The sequence below is a fragment of the Hylobates moloch genome, unplaced genomic scaffold (genome assembly GCF_009828535.3).
Source record: "Hylobates moloch isolate HMO894 unplaced genomic scaffold, HMol_V3 SCAFFOLD_21, whole genome shotgun sequence".
In the NCBI taxonomy this organism is placed as follows: Eukaryota; Metazoa; Chordata; class Mammalia; order Primates; family Hylobatidae; genus Hylobates; species Hylobates moloch.
The window spans coordinates 28,649,065-28,662,352 of NW_026652296.1; the positions used below are offsets into that span (position 1 = coordinate 28,649,065).

A 13,288-nucleotide genomic window follows, 5' to 3' on the forward strand; every position below is an offset into this window, starting at 1 on the left:
GCCCTTCATGTTCCTTTTCTATAAAAAAGGAAGCCTTGTCATGACCCGAAGGGTGGGGCTTGAAAACTCAAATGACTCTAGGGATGTGGAGGGTTCTGCGGATGAGGAAAGTGGGCCTGGCAAGGGCTGTGCAAGCTGGACAACCCAGGTGCAGCCCACAGGGCAGACCCCAGCTCCACTGAGGTTGTCTGAGGAGCACTGGAGTCGTGGGTTCTAGTCTCAGGGCTGCTAACTCTTCTAATGTTTTAGGAGACAGAAATCCACATTATGCGAGCTCTCCTGAGTTTAAATGTTAGCATCTAATTAAAAATAATCACTGTGGGTGGAGGGGTGTTTGGGGAGGGCAGCTGAAATATCTCAGGCAAGGGAGGGAGGAGGTTGTCCAACATTCATTATGTTTGTCCCTTCAGTGTTTTTTTGAGGCCCTACTATGTGCCAGGTGCCAGGTGTTAGAAGATACAGTGGTTTATAGGACAAACATGTTTGTGCTCTTGTAGAATTTACTTTCTAGAAGAGTTTAAAGTCCAAGCCCTGGCTAGTCCTTAGAATGTAGACAACTTTCTCCTTACTTCCTGAGGTAAGAGCCCTCAGAGGGCAGCCTGGTTTGAATGAGATTAAGATTCATGCTTTCTGTACCCATTAGAATGGTAATAATAATAAGAAAACATAAATATAGTAGGCATTGGCAAGGATGTGAAGCCAATTGAAACCCTTGTGTATTACGGTGGGAGTGTAAAACGGTGGAAAACAGCATAGCAGTTCCTCAAAAAGTTAAAGATAGAACTTTTTTTTTTTTTCTTTGAGACAGAGTCTCGCTCTGTCGCCAAGGCTAGAGTGCAGTGGCTCGATCTTGGCTCACTGCAAGCTCCGCCTTCCGGGTTCACGGCATTCTCCTGCCTCAACCTCCTGAGTAGCTGGGACTACAGGGGCCCACTACAATGCCCGGCTAATTTTTTTGTATTTTTTTAGTAGAGATGGGGTTTCACCGTGTTAATCAGGATGGTCTCGATCTCCTGACCTTGTGATCCGCCCACCTCGGCCTCCCAAAGTGCTGGGATTATAGGCGTGAGCCACCGCACCCGGCCACAAAGATAGAACTTTCATATGACCCAGTAACTCTACTTCAAGTATATACCCAAAGGAATTGAAAACACGTGCTCAAACAAATACAGGCATGCACATGCATGCCGATAGCAGTATTATTCGCAATAGTCAAAATGTGGAAACAACCTGAATTTCCATCTGTGGATAAATGGGTAAATAAATTGTGGAATATCCATACAATGGAATATTATTTGGCCACAAAAGGAATAAAGTACTAATAGTTGCCACCATGTGGATGAACCTTGGAAAACATTATGTTAAGTGAAAGAAGCTAGACACAGAAAGTCACATAGTATGCTTCTATTTATATTAAATATCCTGAATGAATTAATCCGTAAAGACAAAAAGCAGATTGGTGGTTGCCAGGGGCTGGGGGGATGGGGGAATGGGGGTAATTGCTTAATAGGTACAAAGTTTCCTTTTTCACTGGTGATGGAAATGTTTAGGAGCTACTGAGAGGTAGCGGTTGTACAACATTGTGAATATACCAAATACCACTGAATTGTTCACTTTAAAAATCATATAATTTTATAAAGTTAGGTGAATTTCACCTCAATTAAAATATTTCTAAAAATTTCGAACTATATAAAAGATTGCTCTGCTAGAAAGGTTAAGCAAATTATAATACAGGCAAACAGTGGAATATTACGCAGCCACTAAAAATTTAAGAACATTTTGATGACCTGGAAAATGATACAATGTAATACTAAGCAAATAAATAGGATAAAAATAATCTATGTGTAGCATTATACTAATTATGTTAATTTAAAAGTGCGTAGAAAAGACTACATAAAGATACATGAAAATATTGGTTATTGTTCCCTCAAAAGATTCATGCTTCCATTTTCTTGAACACTTACTAAGTGCCAGGCACAGTGAGTAAGACAAATGAAGTGACTTACAGCAGAGAACATGAGGCCGGGAAGAAGGGCCATTGATCCAGAGACAGCTGGGAGGTCAGCAGAACAACATTCTTCTCTCTTCTCTGCCTCAGAGTCCCTGGATGACCCTTCCGGGCTACCGTACTCCTCTCACACAAAGGGGAGGGTGACAGGTGCCCTCTCTGGGGGGCCATCGGGCCTTTTGGTGTTTTCCTCAAGAAACACCTGTACATGGGCTGAAAGCTACACATCCAGGATGCTCCTGTCAATATTGTTCGTTGTAGTGAACACCTAGGAACAACTTGAGTATTTATCCACAGGGGAAAGAGAAATACTGTAGAGTGGTTACCTGCTGGGATACTCCGCAGCAGCTGGAAGGAATGAATGAGGCCTCTATTTTCTATTTCTCATCCTGGATAGATTTTGACAACTTAATGATAAGATGGGCCAAATATGCTCCTTTGCTCTCCCCATTATCAGAATTGCAGAAAAGTCTCACAGTTAGATAGCTTTTTTTTTTTCTTTTTTTTTTGAGACCGAGTCTCGCTCTGTGGCCCAGGCTAGAGTGCAGTGGCACGATCTCGGCTCACTGCAAACTCCACCTCCCAGGTTCACGCCATTCTCCTGCCTCAGCCTCCCGAGTAGCTGGGACTACAGGCGCCTGCCACCATGCCCGGCTAATTTTTTGTATTTTTAGTAGAGACGGGGTTTCACCATGTTAGCCAGGATGGTCTTGATCTCCTGACCTCGTGATCCGCCCGCCTCAGCCTTCCAAAGTGTTGGGATTACAGGCGTGAGCCACCGCTCCCGGACTTTTTTTTTTTTTTTTTAGATGGAGTTTCGCTTTTGTTGCCCAGGCTGGAGTGCAATGGCGCGGTCTGGGCTCACTGCGACTTCTGCTTCCCCAGGTTCAAGCGATTCTCCTGCCTCAGCCTCCCAAGTAGCTGGGATTACAGGCATGAACCACTGCATAGATAGTATTTTTAAAGCACACAAAACAATCCTACGTGTTGTTTATGCATACATTTATATGCAATCCGTTTTTAGAGGCACATCCTGGAAGGACTGTAACTCATGACAGCGGTTGCCCCTGGGGAGGGAAAGAAACAGGACTGAGAGTGATACAAGGTGGGGAGACTTCAATTTTTTCTGTTATTTTTAGTAAATTAATTTTTTAAAATCCGAAGCAAACACGACAAAATGCTATTATTTGTTAATTCTGGATGGTGGATTCTCGGGACATTTAATATATTATTATCTTCACTTTTCTGTATTTTAACCTGTCACCTCCTCCCCTAAAAAAAAAAAAAAGGACTATAAAGAGAAAACCATGGGATAAGGCAACTGATATGTATTGAGGCCTTTCTCTGTGCCGGGCATAGGCTATTCCAGTGGTTCTCAAAGTGTCCTCCTTGGATCAGCAGCAGCAGCATCACCGGGGATGGAAGTTCTCACTGTCCTGCACAGAGCTACTGAATCAGAAACCCTAGGATTCGGCCCAGCAATCTGTGTTTTCACAAGCCGTCCAGGTGATGCTGATGTAGGCTAAAGTCTGAGAACGCGGGGCCATATGACTAACTAGGGCAATGTTAACATACATTAAGCCTGTGTACTGTCAGACAGCACTCTCAAAGCTTTCCTTCAGTAACTTTTTTTTTTTTTTTTTTTTGAGACAAGAGTCTCTCTCTGTCGCCCAGGCTGGAGTGCCGTGGCACAATCTCGGCTCACCTCAACCTCCGCCTCCCAGGTTCAAGTGATTCTCGTGCCTCGGCCTCCCGAGTAGCTGGGATTAAAGGCATGTGCTACCATGCCCGGCTAATTTTTGTACTTTTAGTAGAGACGGGGTTTCACCATGTTGGCCAGGCTGGTCTCAAACTCTTGACCTCAAGAGGTCCACCTGCCTCAGCCTCCCAAAAAGCTGAGATTACAGGCGTGAGTCACCCTGCCCGGCCCCTTCAGTACCCAATTAATCCTCTAAACAACCCTGTGAAGGAGGTACTATTACTCTCCCCATCCTGCAGTTGTGAAAACGGAGGCAAAGAAAGGCCAAATCCTCTACCCCAGGCCCAACAGGCAGTTTGCCCCTAGAAGCCCCCTCCCCTACCCACTAGCCTAACTGTCTCTCACACGCACCACCTCTCCCATACTCCAATTTCCTGCATCCTTGCAAGGAATAGCCCCGTTTTACAGATGAGGAAACGAATTCTGAGACGGAGAATTTGTCCAACAAGGAGGAAAGTGACAGGGCATGCATGCAGTGTGGTCTTGGGCCAGGAGGTTTGGGGGTTTGACCTAGACCTGTTGTGGGAGGAGGGGCAGAGAGCCGACCAGCTGCAGCCGGCCTGGGTGTGGCTCGCACGTCACGCCTCCGCCCAACTGCCCCCTTCCCCAAGCTGGCTGCCAACCCGGCGTGACCCGGCCCCCACCGGGAACCGTAAGGGCCTTCCTCCTCCCAGGCTCTGTGAAGCCCCATCTCTTCCTTCTTTTTTTTTTTTTAGTTAAAAAAAAAATCCCCCCCCACAGAAGGGGAACCTGGACGGCCCAGAGAAGTGGTGGATAAAGTCACACTGCACGGGCCCGAGCGTCCCCTTCCCCGGACATCCAGCAGTCCGCAACAGTGCCGCCCCTCCCTAGGGCACCCTCCATTCGCTGTCGACCCCTCATCCCCCGGGCTACCCGCGGCTCCCCCGACGTTCCGTCTCCCCTCGCTGCCCCCAGCCGCACCCGTAGCCAGCCCACCCCAGGCTCCTGGGCTCCCTCCGCCTCCTGGGACCCCTCGCGGGCCGGGTATTCCCGGTCCCCTGTGCGCGGCACTCACCTGGGCGCCCGCTCCTCGTCTCGCGGGCAGCCCGGATCCTCGCAGCTTGAGCGCCCCCCCAGCTCGGCAGCCCCTGAGGTTCCGGGTTGCCAGTGCCGGGAAACTGACTTTCTAGAACTAGGGTGGGGCGGGGGGCGACGCTCCGAGGGGCTTTGGTGCTGTGGGCGTTTCTCGCCCTGCACTGAGTCCCTTCCCACTCGCCTCTAAGCCTCTGATGTGCTCCGGAGCTGGGACCAGGGACGTGGTGGCGCCCGCAGGCCATCTGGGCGCCTTAGCCGCGCCCTGAGCGATGCTAACTCCGCCCCAAGTGTCCTAACACCTCCCCGAAGATTCAGACGCCACCCCAGGATCCTAACCGGCTCCCCGAGGGCCATAACCTCCGTCTCCTGCAAAAAGGATCCCAAACCCGCCATCAAGAGAAAAAAAAAATTAGCACCATCCATCGGAGGCTTCTAACGCGTCCACCAAGGACGCTAACCCCCATCTCTTCAACTCCACTTTCCCTAACACCTCCCCATCCCACCGCCCAGCGTCCTACCCCAGTCTCCAAAGGATCCCAAATCCTACTCCTGGGGATTCGAACCCGCCCATCTAAGAACCCCAGCACCCGCTCCAAGGCTCCCAAGATACTAACCCCGCCCCGCCAAAGGATTTTTAATCCCACCTCTGAAGGATTTTTAAACTCAACTTGCCCCCAACGATTCTAATCTGCCCAATGGAAGGATCCGAACTCTCACTTCAGTGGATTCTAACCCTGCCCTAAGATTTAGAACACTAACCCCAGGGTTCCAATACCGCTCCTGCTCCTGCGCGATCCAACCTCCCGCCGCCTAAGAGTTTTAATCCCTAGGGGTCTATCCCTCCGGTCCAAAGATTCCAACCCTGCCCTTCGGAGATCCTAACCCCACCTATCAAAGGATTCCTGCCACAGTCGTCAAAGATTCCAACCCCACCCTAGAAAGGCCTTACCCTATCCCGGAAGCATCGTGATCTCTTTTCCCCACCACTCCGACCCCTCCCTTCTGGCCCGGCCCTCCCCAACTCCGCGGCCCGAGACTTCCAGGCCCATCTGTGGTCAGCGGTTTCCCTTCCGCAGTCCTGCTGCATTCAGACACCATGCAAAGTTCCTCTCTCGAAGGAACCACCATGGCCATGCAAAGTTCCTTGCCCGAAGGAACCACCCTGACTTCCTGGCAGCTCAGAGGACTCCCAAGCTGGGGGAGGTGGTCGGGGGAGGCGATGAGTCGGGCTGGAGGGTGACTGAGGCCCCAAGTGGATGGGATTGTGCCCAGCTCCAGGCAAGGGCAGAACACACCCTCTCCTGGAAAAGACAGGGGCTATCACCCTAAATTCTGTGTAACACACCTCCAAAATCTCCAAAACTACAAGAATTCTACCGCGTCTCTCTATTCCCGTGGCTACCAGCTGATCAGGACCACCCTCATTTCTTCATCCATTCATTCATAATTCATTCAGCAATGCTGTCCTGGGGGCTGGGGAAAGTAGGGGTTCTTAAACTTGGCACTATTGACATTTGGGCCAGGTAATTCTTTGTTGTGGGACTGTCCTGTGAATGATAGGATGTTTAACAGCATTCCTGGGCTCTACCCACTAGTTGTCTATAGCATCCTCCTCCTCAGTTGTGACAACAAAATGTCTCCAGACATTTGTAAAATGTCCCCTGGTGGGGAAGGGGAGAAGAACCATGAATGAGAAAGACAATGACCCTACTCTTATGTTTTTGGTGTATGTACCTCTATGGGCCTTTTTTCCTTCTCTTTAGCCTACAGTGCTATTTTAATGGGGGTCTCCCATCCAAGCACTAACCAGGCTTGATCCTGCTTAGCTTCCAAGATCAGACAAGATCAGATGCGTTCGGTGTGGTATGGCATAGACAACTTAAAAAAAATAGAGATGGGGTCTTGCTTTATTGCCCAGGCTAGTCTGGAACTCTGGGGCTCAACTGAACCTCCTGCCTTGGCCTCCCAAAGTACTGGGATTACAGGTGTAAGTCATTGCACCTAGTCTGTATGTGCTTTTTATAAAAACAGATAATGTTCTGAATGTATGTTTAACGTTACTTATTCACTTTTGTACATTTCCTCCCGCCACCCCCATCACTGTTGTTAATATCCCGCCATGTTGCCAAAGGTAGCAGCCATACGTGTAGTCACTGTTTATATCCTTCACATTTTATTTATTCATTCTCCTGGTCATGGACACCTAGATCGCACACAATTTCCCACTACTGTAAATAGTGCCACAGTGGACATCCTCATACATGTCCCCTTATTGTCCTACATTAGAATTTTGTAAGGACTTGCTTTGCCAAGAATGACAGGTGTTTGCAGAATCGCCACTGCCCCACTCTTTCTCCCATCATTTCCCCTTATCTTTACCAACCCTTAGTATTATCCACTGGTCTTAATTTGAGTTCCCCAGAAGCAGACCCTGGACATGGATCCAAGTGAAAATAGTTTATTTAGGAGATGCAGAAGACACTGGTAGGGGAGTAGGCAGATGAGACAGGGAAAGGAGGGAAGCCAGTTAAAAGGAGTATCATGAAGCCAGTTACCATTGTGGGCAACTGGAGTTCAATTCTTCAGGGATCTCCGGAGATATACCCACTTCAGAGTTACCCTACCTGTCCGGCAAGGGAGCTGGGGCATTTACACACCAACTCCTGTTGGACACCGGATGAGGGGTACTTCAGGGGTACTGACCCTCCAGCATTTTGGCCTCCCTGATGCATGCTTCAGCCACCAGAGGGTCTCCAGGAAGAGAAGTGCAGCTCTTAGTAAAGGCCCAGTGGGCATTAGAGGGTCCGCATTAGCATCAGCTACATCTCCCTTCAAAAGTTTGCCATTCTGATAGTAAAGAGCCAGAGAGCTGACACATGTTCCTGTTCATGGACAGTTTCCCAAATATTTTGTCCTGACAGTAATGCTGTAATTGAAATCCTTGTGTATGTTCCCAAACTTCTGTCAACTTTATCATGGCATAATTTTGTGAATAAAATCTACCATCATAAATATTCAGCTTGATGAGTTTTGGCAAATATATATACCTGTGTAACCACCACCCCAATCAAGATATAGAACATTTCTATCACCCCAAAGGGTTCCCTTATGTCCTACTGCAGTCAACTCCTCCCACACTTAGGTAGCCTTAGGTAACCACCGATTGGCTTTTTGCCATTATACATTAGCTTTGTCTTTTCTAGAATTTCTCATAAATGCAGTCATACAGCATGTTTCTTTTGTGTTTGTCTTCTGTTACTCAGAGATTTTCCATGTTGTTGCATGTTCCAGTAGTTTGTTCATTTTTACTGCTGAGTAGTATTCCACAGTATAGATGTAACACTATTTATTTATCCATTTATTTGTTGAGAGACATTTGGGTTGTTTTCAATTTGGGGCTATATAAATAAAGCTGCTATAAATATTCATGTACAAGTTTTTGTGTAGGCATATTTTTATTTCTCTTGGGTAAATACTCAGGATTGGAATTGCTGGGTCATAAAGCAAGTGTATGTCTAACTTGCAATAAATTGCTAAATTATTTTTCTTTTTTTTTTTTTTGAGGCAGGGTCTTGCTCTGTCACCCAGGCTGGAGTGCAATGGCAAGATCTTGGCTCATTTTAACCTGTCTCCTGAGCTCAAGTGATCCTCCCACCTCAGCCTCCTGGGTAGCTGGGACTACAGGTACACAACCATGCCCAGCTTTTTTTTTTTTTTTTTTTTTTTTTTGTTTGTAGAGATACAGTCTCACCGTGTTGCCCAGGCTGGTCTTGAAGTCCTGGGCTCAAGCCATCTGCCTGCCTCAGCCTCCAAAAGTGCTGGGATTACAGGTGTGAGCCATTGTGCCTGGTCTAAATTGGTTTTTCAAGTGGTTACACCATTTTGCATTCCCACCAGTGATTTATGATTTCCAGTTGCTCCACATCCTTGCCAACATTTGGCACTGTCATTCTTTTCAATTAAAAAAAGTTCTCATCTAACCCATATTTGCATCAAAGAACATTTATACAATTACAAATTGCATTCTAAACACCCCCTTACCAGTCTTTGGGGGTGGCAAACATTTTGTCTACTCAATTATTCATTGGTTCATTGTCATGGAGACTATAGCTGACCACAAAAGTGGTGCTAAGGGCCAGGCATGGTGGCTCACGCCTGTAATCCCAGGACTTTGGGAGGCCGAGGTGGGCAGATCACCTGAGGTCAGGAGTTCGAGACCAGCCTGGCCAACACAGTGAAACCCTGTCTCTACTAAAAATACAAAAATTAGCCAGGTGTGGCAGTGGGTGCCTGTAATCCCAGCTACTAGGGAGGCTGAGGCAGGAGAATTGCTTGAACCTGGGAGACGGAGGCTGCAGACAGCCGAGATTGTACCACTGTACTCCAGCCTGGGCAACAAAGCAAAACTCCTCAAAAAAAAAAAAAAAAAAGTGGTGCTAAATGCTCCGTCGTTGGAGTCTGACTAGAGTTCAAACCTGGCACTGCTGTTACCAACTGGGTAGTGTTGTACAAAGAGGTGACTTGACTGTCACCTGTTTGAGTCTCAGTTTCCTCATCTGTCAAGTCGGAATAATACTATTACTTATGTCAGTGGGTCACTTTGAGAATGAAATATAAGTAAAGTGCTTAGGTATGCTATATATAGATGGTCAATTTCATTAGTACAGCCTAATCATTAAGATTTCAAACTGCTGCTTAGGCACTGATTCAAGTATAATTTGGAAACCACCTTTGTTATACTCTGCCTTGTTCCAAAGATAAAAGAAGGAGCATATGACTTTAAAAAGGAGATATTGCCCTGTGAGTAGTGGACCCTTTTCAACATGGAATAAAAGGAACTCTGAAATGAGGGTGGACTTTGCTGTGACTGAAGTCTGGAGAACCAAGTGAGTCCTGGGGCAGGAGGCCAATTCTGGATCAGGAGTAACAAGGCCCAGATTCTAGTGCTCCTTCCACCTCTAGATGTGTAGCCTTGAGCAAGCCATTTGATGTCTCTGATTCTCTCACTTGGTCAACAAACATAATAATGGGCACATACTGGGTGATGAGTCTTGAGTGTTAGGGAACACAACAGAGAATAAGGGAGCCGAAATCCCTGGCCTAATGGCGTTTTCCACTTACTGGAGGGCATTCAACAAATGGTTGCATCAATAAGGGCATGTTGGAATTTTGCAACAAGCACTATCAAGGGATGGGGCTCCATATAGGGGCTTTGAGAGGTTAACAGGGGAAGGTAGGGAAGGCTCCCCAGAACAGGTAACATCTTTCTTTCTTTCTTTCTTTCTTTTTTTGGAGATAGAGTCTCACTCTGTTGCCCAGGCTGGAGTGCAGTGGCGCAATCTCAGCTCACTGTGACCTCCGCCTCCCGGGTTCAAGTGATTCTCCTGCCTCAGCCTCCCGAAGAGCTGGGATTACAGGTGCCTGACACCACGCCTGGCTAGTTTTTATATTTTTAGTAGAGACAGGGTTTCACTATGTTGGCCAGGCTGGTCTCGAACTCCTGACCTCAGGTAATCCACCCACCTCAGCCTCCCAAAGTGCTGGTTTTACAGGCGTGAGCAACCATGCTCTGCCAATAAATTCTTATTGTTTCAAGCCTTTAAGCTTCGGGGTAGTTTATTATGCAATGTTGGTAACTAATTCCATACACAAAGGCCTCAAGGAAAGTAGGTACTTTGTGTGTCTGAAGAACCCCATTGTGTGTAGCAGAGGAGGGAGACCCAAGGTGAGGTCCATGAAATTGGCCAGGCCACTCAGGACCTTGTAGGCCTCTGTGAGGAGCATAGATTTTATTCTAACATACATGGGAAGCTACTGGATGGTTATAAACAGGGGAGTGGCATGATAATTCATTCACTCAACAAATATTTATGGAGCACCTACTGTGTGCCATGTGCTATTTTTGATGCTGAGGATACAGTAATAAACAAAATTAATTCCTTCCTATGTGCTTAGAATTTACATTATTGAGGGGAAGATGGATAATAAACAGATACTGAAAACTCATCCCATGTTTGGGAATGATATGCGTTATAAGAAAACTAGGGAGGTCAAGGGGAGAGGTAGTGGGACGGAGAGGAGCGATGGTATGACTTGAGACAGGGTGGTCAGAGAAGGCTTCTCTGAGGAGGTGGCATGTGAGCAAGACCTTTTGAATTGGAGAGATAAGTCATGTGATAATCTGGAGGAATTGTGTTCCAAGCAGAAGCAACAGTAACAGCAAAGGTCCTGGGAGGCAACAGCACGTGGTGTGTTTAGGGAATACAAACAGCCCACTGTGGCTGGAACACAGAAGGTGCAGACAAGAGTGATAGAGACAGTGTTGGAGAGGTAGTGAGTGGGGTCATATTGTGAAGGCCACAGACATCTTGGTATCAATATTAAATTTTAATTGACACAAGATGGGAGCTGTTGGAGGGTTTTGTTTGTTTGTTTATTTTGAGACAGAGTCTCACTCTGTCGCCCAGGGTGGAGTACAGTGGCGCGATCTCGGCTCACTGCAACCTCTGCCGCCTAGGTTCAAGTGATTCTCCTGCCTCAGCCTCCCAAGTATCTGGGACTACAGGCACCCGCCACCACGCTTGGCTAATTTTTGTATTTTTACTAGAGACGGGGTTTTGCCATGTTAGCCAGGCTGGTCTCGAACTCCTGACCTCAGGTGGTCCGCCTGCCTCAGCCTCCCAAAAGTGCTGGGATTACAGGTGTGAACCACCATGCCCAGCCCTGTTGGAGGGTTTTGAACAGAAGAGTGAGCCAAACTGGCTTATGTTTTCACAGGATCTGTCTGGCTGCTGGGTAGAGAATGAATTGGAGGGGCAAAGGGAAAGGAGGGAAACCAGTGAGCAGGGAGAGAGTCATCCAAGGGCAAGATGATGGGAGCTTGGGTCAGAGTGGTAGCAGCTGACAACTAAAGGAGCTCAGAGACAGAAAACATCAGAATGCCTAAAAGAATTCATAGTACCTACAGGAGAATAATCCCAGCACTTCTTTTACTAGGAAAAGACAGAAAATAACCTAAATGCCCATGATTTGGGATGTGGGAAAATAAATCTTCATAAAATAATTGAATACTAATTCATAAATAATTGAATAATTAATATCTTAATTATTTGTCAAAAATAATAAAGATATATAACAACCAATTGTACCTGGGCGCGGTGGTGAAACCCTGTCTTTACTAAAAGTACAAAAATTAGCCGGGTGTGGTGGCAGGCGCCTGTAATCCCAGCTACTCAGGAGGCTGAGGCAGGAGAATCGCTTGAACCCGGGAGGTGGAGGTTGCAGTGAGCCGAGATTGCGCCATTGCACTCCAGCCTGGGCCACAAGAGCGAAACTCTGTATTTAAAAAAAAATATGTATCTCTGTACACTAGTAATAAACAATCTGAACACAAAATTAAGAAAACAATTTTATTTATAATATCACCAGAAGAATAAAATACTTAGGAATAAATTTAACAAAAGTAGTACAATGTACTCTGAAAGCAAGAAAACATCCTTGAAAGAAACTTAAGACCCAAATAAAATCATCCCATGGGTTGAGAGAGACATCTCATGTTCATGGGTTGGAAAACTTAATAGTGTTGATGATAGTACTCCCCAAATTGATCAATACAATCCCTATCAAAACCCCAGTTGCCTTTTTTTTGGGGGGGGGCAGGAATAAACAAGTTGGTCCTAAAATTCATATGGAAATGCAAGGGACCTAGAACAGCCAAAATAATCTTGAAAAGAACAACAAAGTTGCAGAACTAACACTTCCTGATTTCCAAAACTTACTACAAAGCTACAGTAATCAAGACGGTGTGGTATTGGCATAAGAACAGAAATATATAGGTCAATGGGACAGAATTGAGAGTTGAGAAATGAACCCTCACATTTATGGCCAATTGATTTTCAAAAAGAGTGCCAAAACAATTCAATAGTGGAAAAAAATAGTATTTTCAACAAATGGTGCTGGAACAACTCAATATTCACGTGCAAAAGAATGAAGTTGGATCCCAAAATGGATTGTAGATCTAAGTGTATGAACAAAAACTATAAAACTCTTTGTGTGTGTGTGCGTGTGTGTGTGTGTGTGTGTGTGTGAGATGGGGTTTCACTTTGTCACCGAGGTTGGAGTGCAGTGGCGCGATCTTGGCCACTACAACCTCCACCTCCCAGGCTCAAGTGATCCTCCCACCTCAGCCTCCTGAGCAGTTGGGATCACAGGCACACACCACCACATCGGCTAATTTTTTGTATTTTTGGTAGAGAAGGGGTTTCACTATGTTACCCAGGCTGTAAAACTCTTAAAGGAAACAGAGAAGTAAATTTTCACGACCTTGGGCTAGGCAAATTCTTCTTAGATGTGATACAAGTGACAAAAGGAAAAAATAGATAAATTGGACTTCACTGAAATTAAAAACTTGTGCTGCAAGTGATACTATCCTGAAAATGAAAAGACAACCCACAGAATGGGAGGAA

The 13,288-nt window shown here is 46.3% G+C and overlaps 1 protein-coding gene across 6 annotated transcripts in view; it reads right to left on the minus strand.

The window, feature by feature from the left end:
* The window catches only part of HCK (HCK proto-oncogene, Src family tyrosine kinase), a 50,218-nt gene extending 44,684 nt beyond the window's left edge, over positions 1 to 5,534 (minus strand). The window contains exon 1 of one of the 6 annotated variants that reach the window (XM_058432922.1): positions 5,468 to 5,534. The gene's annotated coding sequence lies outside the window, so the exon portion shown is untranslated. Of the gene's footprint in view, positions 1 to 2,006; positions 2,083 to 4,803; positions 4,997 to 5,437 lie in introns of those variants that run through there. The other 5 variants (XM_058432924.1, XM_058432923.1, XM_032142614.2 and 2 more) reach the window with 5 other exon arrangements.
* Between the last annotated feature and the right edge of the window lie 7,754 nt (positions 5,535 to 13,288).